This window comes from Medicago sativa, chromosome 3 (genome assembly GCF_051527215.1).
Source record: "Medicago sativa cultivar Bolivia chromosome 3, Bolivia_mono, whole genome shotgun sequence".
NCBI lineage: Eukaryota > Viridiplantae > Streptophyta > Magnoliopsida > Fabales > Fabaceae > Medicago > Medicago sativa.
The window spans coordinates 32,294,551-32,307,394 of record NC_140751.1 but is presented as its reverse complement, the minus strand read 5'-3'; the positions used below and the strand labels follow the sequence as shown (position 1 = coordinate 32,307,394).

General features: G+C 37.0%; 1 long non-coding RNA gene across 1 annotated transcript; it reads right to left on the bottom strand.

Moving 5' to 3' along the window:
* Nucleotides 1-976: 976 nt before the first annotated feature.
* LOC146937197 (uncharacterized) lies at nucleotides 977-1,871 on the bottom strand. Its single transcript, XR_015033252.1, has 3 exons — nucleotides 1,784-1,871; nucleotides 1,397-1,693; nucleotides 977-1,241 (listed from the first exon to the last, which is right to left on the bottom strand). It is a non-coding gene; the product is annotated as an uncharacterized LOC146937197 (long non-coding RNA).
* Between the last annotated feature and the right edge of the window lie 10,973 nt (nucleotides 1,872-12,844).

The following is a 12,844-nucleotide window of genomic DNA, read 5'->3' as shown; positions in this document are numbered from 1 at the left end:
CATCTGTTCCAGTTTCTATTGAAGGGATCCCGTCTATCCCACTGTCTACTGTGATGTCTGATGCTCGGTTTGTTATGCCCAATGGACGCCCTTATGGGCTCTCAGCTTTCTATTCTCCTAATACTGCTGCTGGTGTCTCTGGTTTTGCTGGTCAAAGACAGATTCCTATGACGACTTTTGCTGGTGCAAGTACTTCTATGCCTCAAGTGACTACTATTGTTACCGACCCTGTTGTACACACTGTGCAATAAGTAATTGATGTTGATACTCCGCGTGGACAAGACCCTATAATGGAAGCTATGAGGAGACAGTTAAGAGAGTTAGCCGGAGAACTCCGTGAGGTTAAAGCTAACCGTGGGAACGGTGTTTCTGCTAAGGCTCGTGATCTATGCCTGGTATCCCGATTTGAGGTTCCTAAGAAATTCAAAGTGCCAGATTTTGACAAATACAATGGAACTTCTTGTTCACATAGCCATGTCATTCGGTACGCTCGAAAGATGGCTAACTACGCAGATAATGATGCCCTAATGATCCACTCACTACTACAAAAATGAGCTTATATAGCGCTTTTTTTTTGCTTTAGATAGCGCTTTTGAAGCGCTACTGTAAATGGCGCTGGTAAAAGTAATATAGCGCTTTTTTTTATGTATAAAGCGCTAGCTAAAGCATGGTTTATATAGCGCCTTATGTCAAAAAGCGCTAGCAAAGGGTCTCCTTAGATAGCGCTTTCAAAAAAAAAAATGCCATCTAAGACATGTTTAAAGACAGCGCTTTTGTTTTAAAAGCGCTATGTAACATTATCTTTAGATAACGCTTTATAAAGGAAAAAAAGCGCTAGGAGAAGCACTTATTTATTTGTCAATTTTTTTTTCCTTTGCAGATAGCATTTTTTTTTATCAATTTAAAGTAAAATATATATAAAGTCAGAAATTTAAAGGGAAATATATATAATTTTGGCACATTATAATTGGGACTATTATTTATCAAATAAAACTTAACCATATCATAAAAAATGTATGTATATATAGCATAAAAGTCAGAAATGTATAGCCTATAATATGGTAACATAGATATCTCTAGGAGTTACAACTAATTAGTTAACATAAACATCAAAATCTTCTATGGTATCATTCAGTCTTCATCTATCTTCTTGATCTTCTCAACATTTTTATCCAAAACAAGCAGGCAAATCATCATTCATTTCCAAATTTCGTTCACTCTCCTCCACTTGAATCCTCCACCTGAATATATACCAGAAAACACCATTAAGCAATAATACTATATTATATTAAAGATAAATTCAAAGTACTACTGATCATGAGTACAAATTAAAGCAAGATTATAAATTAAAACAACTACCACTTCTAGCAAATATATTGAGAAACATGAAACCCACCTTATCATAAAAATATCATATAACTTTTAGGCTGAGCATGAAATGACACCATTCTTCTTGGATTTCTCTTAGTTTATCTTTTGAGTATGTCACACACTTGAAATCATTAATGTACTGCATATATTATAACAAAAAATAACCATGTTACTTAATAAACTTAATTATATACAAATATTATACTTTAATATAAAAATAACATATCAGCTTTGGAATCTCGTTTAGTTTTGAAATGAGAATCTCTTTCATAAACCTCATCACAAAGTACCCGCAATCTATACCATTTTCTTGGCGAGGACACTACAAAAAATAAAATAAGTTTGTATCAATCAAATTATTTATATTATTCATACACTAATTGTTTAAGGTTGTTATGTTATATTACTAAACCTGTACTTGGACCCATGATATGTTGTTAAATTTATTCTTTGATACTTGAGCGTCCCTTGGGGGTTTAACGCTCTCTTTCTATTTTTTTCATTCAATTCCTGTACAAACAAGTAGCATTATCAAAACAAGGTATTCAATTATATAAATTATATAATATCATAAAAAACACTTGTCAATAAAATTATTCTAACTTTGAATTCAGGAGTATTCCGTTTAGCTACAAAAGTCTCCCATTCCTTCGGAGATATCAGACTTTCGTAAAGTGTTGGACGATCAGCTTCTATAAATATATTTTTTTTAACCGCCACTAAGGCACACAATATTTTTTTTTTAACCGCCACTAAGGCACACAATATTTTTTTTTAACCGCCACTAAGGCACACAATATTTTTTTTTCCCAACTACTAACACAATTAAACAGTATTTTGATGAATCACCTCAACTATACAAACCTATCTGAAATAGAGTACTCTCCACATATATTAGCTAATAAAACAGTGTATTTCATGAGAGAAGTCTAACTGCACTACCTATTAACTATGTACAGGAAGTGAAATTAGAACATATGCTCATATATACATATGATATATGGATCTTATAGCTAGTACGTGCATGCATGAAGTCATATTTAAATTTCTATATCAGAATGCCACTAGAATATAATGCCCCTACATTAGAATTAGAACTTCCATATCATCTATATCAGTAAACGTGCCTTAACAGTCAAACACAACAAGTGAAATTAAAGTTTTGTTTAACGGCATCAAGGTATTATACCCAAAACCTCATATATAATATAATTAAACTTTATCTCTCACAAATATTCAGACTTTACCCTTTTTTTTTTTTTTGAACAGCTAATAGTATTCAAGAAGGAGAACAAACCACAAGGGCAGTGGAAAGAACAAGAGATTACAAGGGGAAGAAAGGCATCCCACGCAGGCACCTAAACAAACACCTAACATGCTAAAGAAACAAACCACAACAGTAGGAACTATATCATAACAGCACCACATTCAAAAACTAACACAGTAGAAACAACAGAAATTTAACCGACCCTAAGAATCCAAAGCCCCAACCTTAGCAAGACAAGCATTCTCTAGGATTCCAACATCGTTCATAATTTACTAATTAAAATTATATTTAAATTTCTTCTCTCTTTAAACGATTATGAATCATAGTTTCTACTCTATAATACCTAACCATTAGTCCAATATGATTAGTATGGGGAAGTGCCCTTACCTCGAAGTGCTTTCCTTGTGTGTTTTTATTTTGTGGAGATTCTACAGCCAACTCCACGAAATTGGGTACGGTGAAATGAGTTGTTTACGAAGCTTCCCAAAAGGTGAATATTCTTCAAATAAAAGAGAGTCTATTATTAGAACAGAATTGAAGGTGTTGGCAGGAAAGGTAGTGGAGTTATTCTTACCTCAAACTTGCACTAGGATAAGGTTTATGAATGAGAGAGTTTGATAATGATGCCAAAGTGACGTGAGGTCAGTGTGTTGGATTAAGAATATAGAAGGAAGGAAGTTGAGAGAAATAAGGAGATCGTGTGAGTAAGTACAAGCTGTAACCGACTTAACCAGTGAAGTGAGTTGGACAGATTTGGTCTTGGGGTGTGTATGCTAGTGACTTGATGCAAAAGCTAAGGATGACTAAGTCTACCAGTAACTGATTTTCTCCACATGTTTAATATTTTTCTCAAAACTTCTCTTCTAATTATACCAAATCTCAATTTACTTACGCATTACTCTCATGGTTCAATGCACACACACTTATAATTACACTGAATTATGTGTTTTTCTTAAATTATTAGGGGTGTCGGCGTGTCCGCATCCGTGTCGTGTTAGGTGTTCGTGTCCGCATCTGTGTCGTGTTACGCATATCCGTGCTTCATAGGCATTTAATTAAGCTGATTACCCAAACTCACCCTAATACGTCGACGCTGCTAATATCAAAATTTTGGAACACAGTAACTTCGTAATTTAATTGAAAACCAATTGGTTTACAAATCATATTAAAGGTGTAAACAAAAACATGAAAATCATCAAAATATCACAAACAAATTCACGAAAGATAAACTACCAGAACCTAATTCTTCAAAACAAAAGGGGTTAGGGTAAACCATCTAAATCCACTTATTGAAAAGGGGTTTTACAACAAAATCATAATAATTATTGGATTTCCTACAAAGCCCTAACCATAACCGAATTTGAGAGAGAGAGAGAGAGAGAGAACTCATCGGATTGCAAGGAGTTGGATTGCAAGGATTGCAAGAGAGTTCGATTGAGGTTCGATTGCAAGAGAGTTGATTTATGGAACGTGAAAACGTGAAGAAGAAGTGAAAAAGCTGTGAGAGAGAACTTGAAGCCAATTTTTTTTTTTGCGAGGATATGATTTATTTATGGAAAAGTAGGATTTAGTGAGATCTGGAAATTTTGATTTGTTTTTTTAGTTTGGATTTGTTTTTTGGAAAAAGTTTGGATTTGTTTTTTGGGAAAAGTTTGGATTTAGTTTGTTATATATTTGATTTGTTTTTTTAGTTTGGATTTTTTTTTGGAAAAAGTCTGAATTTGTTTTTTTTGAAAAAGTTTGGATTTAGTTTGTTATATATAATATACATATATATATGATAAAAATATTTAAAAAAAAGGCGTGCTTTGTTACTGCAATCCATTTTTCATTAAAATTCAAAAAAAATTGAAATATGCTATGCACGGGATCGAACAGGGGACCTGTTAGTTAATGTACATTAAATCACTTTATAAAATGGCGCTTGTTTTAACCTATAAGCGCTATCTTTCTCAAGCATACAGTAGCGCTTTTTTTTAACTTATAAGCGCTATTTAAGGTTGATTTATATATAGCGCTTTTATAAAAAGCGCCATATACGATAATAATTTTTTTTATTTAAATATCTATTATTTTTATTTAACCTATACTGACGCTTTCAATATAAAGCTCTATATATACTTAAAAGGATAGATAGTGCTTTTTCAAAAAAGCGCTAGCTAAGACCTCCGTGTTTTAATTTATAACGCTTTAGTGTTAAAAGCGCTATTTATGAGGCGCTATATTTTCCCAATTTTGTAGTAGTGACTGCTTCCAGGATAGCTTGATGGAAGATGCGGCAGATTGGTACACTGGCTTGAGCAAAGACAACATCCATACTTTTGAAGAACTTGCAGCTTCTTTTGAGAGTCATTATGAGTTCAATACCCGCTTGAAGCCGAATAGGGATTCTCTTAAGTCCTTGTCTCAGAAGTCGGATGAAACCTTCCGTGAATATGCTTAGAGATGGAGAGGGGCAGCTGCCCGTGTTTCTCCTCAGCTTGATGAGGAAGAATTAACACAGACGTTCCTGAAGGCTTTGAAGAAGGAATATGTTGAAAGAATGATAGTCTCTGCACCAAATAATTTCTCCGACATGGTTACTATGGGAACTCGTCTAGAAGAGGCTGTCAGAGAGGGTATTATTGTTCTTGAGAAGGGTGAATCCTCAACTAGCGCACCTAAGAAGTATGGTAATGGCCACCATAAGAAGAAAGAATTCGAAGTAGGAATGGTATCTGGTAATCAGTCTACACTTGTTAATGCTGCTCAATTACCTTTACCCTACCAATACATGCAGTACTCTCAACATCCCTTCTTCGCACCATTCTACCAGCAATATCCTTTGCCACCGGGTCAACCACCAGTGCCCGTTAATGCCATTGCTCAACAAGTACAACAACAGCCTCCTGCTCAACAGCAGCAGCAGCAACAGGGTCCTCGGCCTAAGACTTATTTCCCACCAATACCAATGCAGTATGCTGAGCTGCTCCCAACTTTACTTGCTAAGGGCCACTGCGTCACCAGACCAGGCAAGCCTCCGCCTACACCATTGCCTCCCAGGTTCCGACAGGATCTCACATGTGAATTCCACCAGGGCGTTCAAGGCCACGATGTTGAGGGTTGCTATGCTCTGAAGTATATTGTGAAAGACCTGATGGACAGGGGACGGTTGACTTTTGAAAATAGTGTTCCTCATGTTCTTGACAATGCACTTCCAAATCATGCTGCTGTTAATATGATCGAGGCTTTTGAAAGAGTTCCCGTTCCTAGAGAGTCTCCCATGTTGGATGTCCGTAATGTTGTCACTCCTTTGGTACCACTACAAGTCAAACTTTGCCAGGCTTCTTTGTTTAATCACAATCATGCTTCTTGCTCAGGATGTCTCCAAAATCCTATGGGTTGTTGCGTAGTGCAAGATGATATACAGAGCTTAATGGATATCAAGCACTTGATTGCCAGTGATGTATGTATGATTGTGCCAGTGTTTCATGATTCTCCGGTTGAAACTGCATCTCAGACAAGGAATGTTGAACCTTTAGTGATCAGGTTACCTGGTCCGGTATCTTATGCCTCTACAAAAGCAATCCCTTACAAGTATGATGCAACCATGATTGAGAATGAAGTGGAAGTGCCTCTGGTGTCTCCGGCTGCGGTCGATAACGTTGCCGGTGAAATTACAGCTCTGAGAAGCAGAAAGGTCCGTCCACCCTTGTTCCAAAAGAAGGTGGTTACCCCTGTTGCTACAATAACTCCACCAGTTGCTCCTCTTGTTGACAAGAACCCCAGCCCATCAGGCCAATCTATTGACGAGTCTAATCTGGACGAAATTCTGAGGCTTATCAAAAAGAGTGATTATAAGATTGTTGACCAGCTGCTGCAAACTCCGTCAAAAATATTCATCTTGTCTCTGCTCCTGAGCTCAGAAGCTCACACGAAAGTGTTAAAGAAAGTACTGGAACATGCTTATGTTGATCATGAAGTCTCTGTGGATCAGTTTGATGGAATAGTGGGTAACATTACTGCTTGCAATAACTTGGGGTTTGGTGACGATGAACTCCCCGAAGCAGGGAAACATCACAACTTGGCTCTGCATATCTCAGTGCACTACAAGTCTGACATGATATCCAATGTGTTGGTGGACACTGGATCATCCTTAAATGTAATGCCTGAGTCTACACTAAGACAGTTGAGTCATCATGGAATTTCTCTGAGGGGAAGTAGCTATCTGGTTAAGGCTTTCGACGGATCTCGCAAAGATGTTCTTGGGGAGGTAGATCTACCGATTACCATTGGTCCTGAGACATTCCAGATCACGTTTCAGGTCATGGACATCAATGCTTCTTACAGTTGTCTCCTCGGAAGACCGTGGATTCATGACGCTGGGGCAGTAACTTCTACTTTGCATCAGAAACTCAAGTTCGTGAGGAATGGTAAGCTTGTCACTGTATATGGCGAAGATGCATATCTGGTTAGCCAAGTGTCATCTTTCTCTTGTGTTGAAGCAGGGTCCGCTGAAGGGACGTCATTTCAAGGCTTGACTGTTGAGGGTGCAGAACCCCGGAGAGCTGGTACTGCTATGGCTTCGTTGAAAGACGCCTAGAAAGCTGTTCAAAAAGGGCAAGCTGCTGGCTGGGGCAAAGTGATACAGATTTTGGAAAACAAGCGTAAAGAGGGCCTTGGATTCTCCCCGACCTCAGGCGTTTCAACTGGAACTTTCTATAGTGCTGGGTTTATCAATGCTATTGCTGAAGATGCTGCTGAGAGTAGTTATGTGCCTACATTTGTTGTACCAGGAGGCACTGTGAGAAATTGGGAGGCCATTGATGTTCCTTTAGTCATGCATGCTTCCATGTAATGTGTCTTGTTGCTCATGTTTTTCTTTGTTTTCAAAATAACAATCCTTTCGCTCTGCCCAAGGCGAAAGTGATATCATTGTAAGGGTATGTTTGTTTCGGCATTGCCGTTATCAATAAAAGTTGTCGTCTTTCTCACGACTCTTTGTTTTTTTACTTTTTAGTGCCTTTTTCTTGGAAATAATGGTAATGCCAGAAAAAACCAAAACATCTGTATTTTCTTATTAATTTCAAAAATCTGTATGAAAAACTTTTTCTAAAAAAATCATTCCAATCATATTATGCAGATTGAACCCCAATAAACCCGTTGAACACAGTGACCCTATGGTTCCTCCAAATTTTGAACTCCCTGTATATGAAGCTGAAGATGAGGAAGATAATGAAGAGAGACCGTATGAGATCACTCGACTGCTTGAGCAAGAAAGAAGAGCCATTCAGCCTCACCAGGAAGAGATTGAGCTCATCAACCTGGGTACTGAAGAAAACAAGCGAGAGATCAAGATTGGTGCTGCACTTGATCCAGAAGTGAAAAAGAAGATTACTCAGCTTCTCCATGATTATCCAGATGTCTTTGCATGGTCTTATGAAGATATGCCGGGTCTAGATCCCAAGATTGTGGAACATCGGATACCGACAAGACCTGAATGTCCTCCTGTCAAACAGAAACTGAGAAGGTCTCGTCCAGACATGGCTCTTAAGATCAAGGCTGAGGTGCAAAAGCAAATTGATGCGGGCTTCCTCATGACAGCTGAGTATCCTGAGTGGATTGCCAACATCGTACCAGTACCAAAGAAAGATGGGAAAGTTCGAATGTGTGTTGATTACAGAGATCTGAATAAAGCCAGTCCAAAAGACAACTTCCCATTGCCTCATATTGATGTGCTTGTTGACAGTACTGCTCAATCTAAAGTGTTCTCTTTTATGGATGGTTTCTCTGGCTACAACCAGATACGGATGTCACCTGAAGATAGAGAAAAGACGTCCTTCATCACTCCATGGGGAACGTTCTGTTATAAAGTGATGCCGTTTGGCTTGATAAATGCTGGTGCTACCTATCAAAGGGGTATGACCACTCTGTTTCATGATATGATCCATAAAGAGATTGAGGTATATGTTGGCGATATGATTGTGAAATCAAGTGATGAGGAGCAGCATGTTGTGTATTTGAAAAAGATGTTTGAAAGATTGAGAAAGTACAAGCTGCGGTTGAATCCTAACAAGTGCACATTTGGTGTAAGATCTGGAAAGTTGCTAGGCTTCATTGTCAGTCAAAGAGGCATTGAAGTTGATCCTGACAAAGTCCGAGCCATCAGAGAGATGTCGGCCCCTCAAACTGAAAAGCAAGTCAGAGGTTTCCTCGGACGTCTGAATTATATTTCAAGATTCATATCTCACATGACTACTACCTGTGGACCAATTTTCAAATTGCTCAGAAAGAATCAGCCTGTTGTATGGAATGATGAATGCCAGGAAGCTTTTGATAACATTAAAGAATACCTGTTGGAACCACCTATCCTTGTCCCGCCAGTGGAAGGAAGGCCTTTGATTATGTATCTATCAGTGTTAGATGATTTCGTGGGTTGTGTTCTCGGTCAACAAGACGAGACCGGAAAGAAAGAACATGATATCTACTATCTGAGCAAGAAGTTTACTGACTGTGAGACTCGGTATACAATGCTCGAAAAGACTTGTGCTTTAGTCTGGGCTGCCAAACGCCTGCGTCATTATATGGTGAATCATACAACTTGGTTGATATCCCAAATGGATCCAATCATGTACATCTTTGAGAAGCCTGCTGTTACTGGAAAGATTGCACGTTGGCAAATGTTGTTGTCTGAATATGATATCGTGTACAAAGCTCAGAAAGCAATCAAAGGAAGTGTCCTTGCTGAGCACCTTGCTTATCAACCTCTTGATGATTACCAGCCAATTAAGTTTGATTTCCCTGATGAAGAGATTATGTATTTGAAAGCGAAAGACTGTGAAGAACCATTGATCAATGAAGGACCAAATCCCAACAGCAAATGGGGATTGGTGTTTGATGGTGCTGTTAACGCTTATGGTAAGGGAATTGGGGCCTTCATTGTAACGTTGCAGGGGCACCACATTCCTTTCACTGCTCGAATAACTTTTGAATGCACGAACAACATAGCTGAATATGAAGCATGCATTTTGGGCAATGAAGAAGCCATTGACTTGAGAATTAAGCACCTTGACATCTACGGAGATTCTGCACTTGTTATTAATCAGATAAAGGGTGAATGGGAGACTCATCATGAGAAGCTGATCCCTTACCGTGACTATGTCAGACGTCTGTTGACATACTTTACCAAGGTTGAGTTACACCATATCCCTCGGGATGAAAATCAGATGGCTGATGCTCTTGCTACTTTGTCTTCTATGTTTCGTGTCAATCACTGGAATGATGTGCCCGTAATCAAGGTGCAGCGTCTTGATAGACCCACTCATGTGTTTACTATTGAAAATGTGCCAGATCAAGCTGATAAAGATGTGAATGACAAAAAACCTTGGTATTACAACATCAAGCAATTCTTACAGAATCATGAATATCCACCTGGTGCTTCCAACAGGGACAAAAAGACCTTGAGAAGATGGGCTAGCAGATTCCTTCTGGACGGAGAAATCCTATACAAGAGGAACTATGATATGGTCCTGTTGAGGTGTGTTGACAAACAGGAAGCTGAGAAATTGATGCATGATGTACATGACGGTACTTTTGGCACCCATGCTTCGGGCCACACCATGTCAAGGAAACTATTAAGAGCCGGCTATTACTGATAACCATGGAGCGTGACTGTCACAAACATGCCAAGAGATGCCACAAGTGTCAAATTTATGCTGACAAGATTCATGTGCCTCCACATGCCCTCAATGTTATATCTCCCCCATGGCCTTTCTCTATGTGGGGCATTGACACGATCGGAAGAATTGAACCAAAGGCTTCCAATGGACATCGTTTCATTCTAGTGGCAATTAACTATTTCACCAAGTGGGTTGAAGCTGCTTCCTATGCAAATGTGACCATGCAAGTGGTTGTCAAGTTTATCAAGAATAACATCATCTGTCGATATGGTGTTCCCAACAAGATCATCACTGACAACGGTTCCAATCTGAACAATAGCATGATGCAAGCTTTATGTGAAGAATACAAAATTGAACATCACAACTAGCTATTAGAAGTTATTTTTAAAAGTTTTATTAACTCATAATTATTTATGGAAGTTTTGGTTAAAACTAGTAGAAATTCATCATGTTAAAATTTCTAAAGTTATTCTTTTAGAATAAGAAAGAAAGAATAAACTGATATCACCACTTGTATTAACTAGTTCATTGTAGCTATTGGAAAAATTGTCTTTAGAATTTTTTTCAATGTTCATGCTGTTACGTTCCAAATATATAGTTAACTCTATAATTCTTAAATATTTAGCATTTAATAATTAGTGTTTATTACAATGATAGCTAGTTAAGAGATAGTTATTTTGATGAGTAATTAGGTGTTGAAGAAGGTGATTATTCAAGATTTAAAAAGCTCAAAGGTAAGGGGATATACTTTAGAGAACGCCCAAGATATATATGTATATTATCACATGAGATTAAGAAAATTTGTGTATTTAATTGTAGTATTAATCTGTTTTAAATATATATTATTAATGAGAAAATTTGATTATTTATATTATTTATTGAAATGGACAGTAAGTAGAAAGAAGAAATTCTAGAAAACATTCTAAATATTATGCATACATATATATATGATAAGTAATCAGTTAAACGTGGTATTGTAAGTATATATAATATATTTTTCTTAATTTATTTATCTTATAACTAACTCACAGTTATTATTATTAATTTTATTTGAAGAAATTTCTCTTAAGGTACAATTATGACTTTTGACAATTAAATTGTTAAGTTGATTGTTGATGAAAACAGTTGTGTTGAAGATTTACAAAAATAATAATTTTTGTAAAGAGTAATACAGGTTGTTTCTTATAATACGATAACGTATATAAGACTGAGGATAGGATCGGTTGGGTCGACTACAGACCTTCTGGGGATCACAGGCGTTTTGAACTCCTACCAATAGTTAGTGATAGCTTCTCTAACTGGAGGAAATCATAATACCCGACGCAGTGATACCTGACTCTGCAGGACTATCTATAATAAGGTGCAGCGATCGGGCCAGAATGGTTGGAGTAGAGATTATATAACTACTCATTGCAAACAATCATGTTATGGCAGTTGAGACGGCCTTACACTCATAATAGAGGTCTCCATGGAGTAGGTTTAACCAAGATGCTACTAACAAGTCAAAACTATAACCCTTGTATTGATTATGATAAAGTGTTAAGAGATCTTTGTTTAGACTAACTTTGATGTGTGCTGTTGCCATGAATTTTTGTGTTCATAATTGATTTATATTTTCTTGTGATTTATTAATTTCTACGTGGTCAATTATTTGATTTTTGCAGGATTTAATGGTGAAAGAAATTACTTGTATAATTGTTGTATATATTTCTTTATTTGAAAAACATTACATGTAACTATAAAATATTATGTATCATCATGTAATATTATTAGCAAATAGTTAACCTTGTGTGCGAGTATTTCACCCTTACAATTTGCAGATAATGTCAGGGGAGTCAATGAGTCACTCGGGGACCCGAAGGATTGAGTGTCTGGAGGAAATAGGAGATGCAGTTTGGGAATTGGATATGGCGTCCCAAACACTGATATGCACAGGAATAAGTAAGACAACCATAGGAATCGAAGGACTAGTTATCTCTTCTTCTATGCACCATGTCACTTTGGAAATGGTTATGCCTTTAGAATTAATGTTGGTCGCGAACGGGAATCTCCCAGATGGTCATTAGTAGTGCTTTGTCAAATATGTAAATATTGACTTTAGTGGGTTAGAGCTGTGGAGCTATTTCAAGTACTTAGTAGACTAAATGACTCTATTCTCGTGTGATCTCTCCTTATGTTTAATTAGTTTGACTTAAGTATGACGTACTTTAACTTGCAGATGTTTGTAAAATATTTAACTACCCTGACAAGCCTGAATATGTAAGCCTAAGGGCAAGATAATTAATGTCGTGTAGAATATATTGATGCATATTTTATATCCTTGTGTTTTATTTATTTTTATGTTTTACGATCAAGAGCTAAGACTTTTATTTAAAAAAAAAATGCAAGAAAGATATTTATTTAAATTAAATTTTTAGTAACCAAATTAATTTACTAGTAAAAGTAAGATTTATGAACTTAATTCGCTTTAGACACTCAAGTATTAAGACGTAACACCATTTTCTATCGTTACGGAAAATGGGGCGTTACACTCCCATTCACCCTTTAT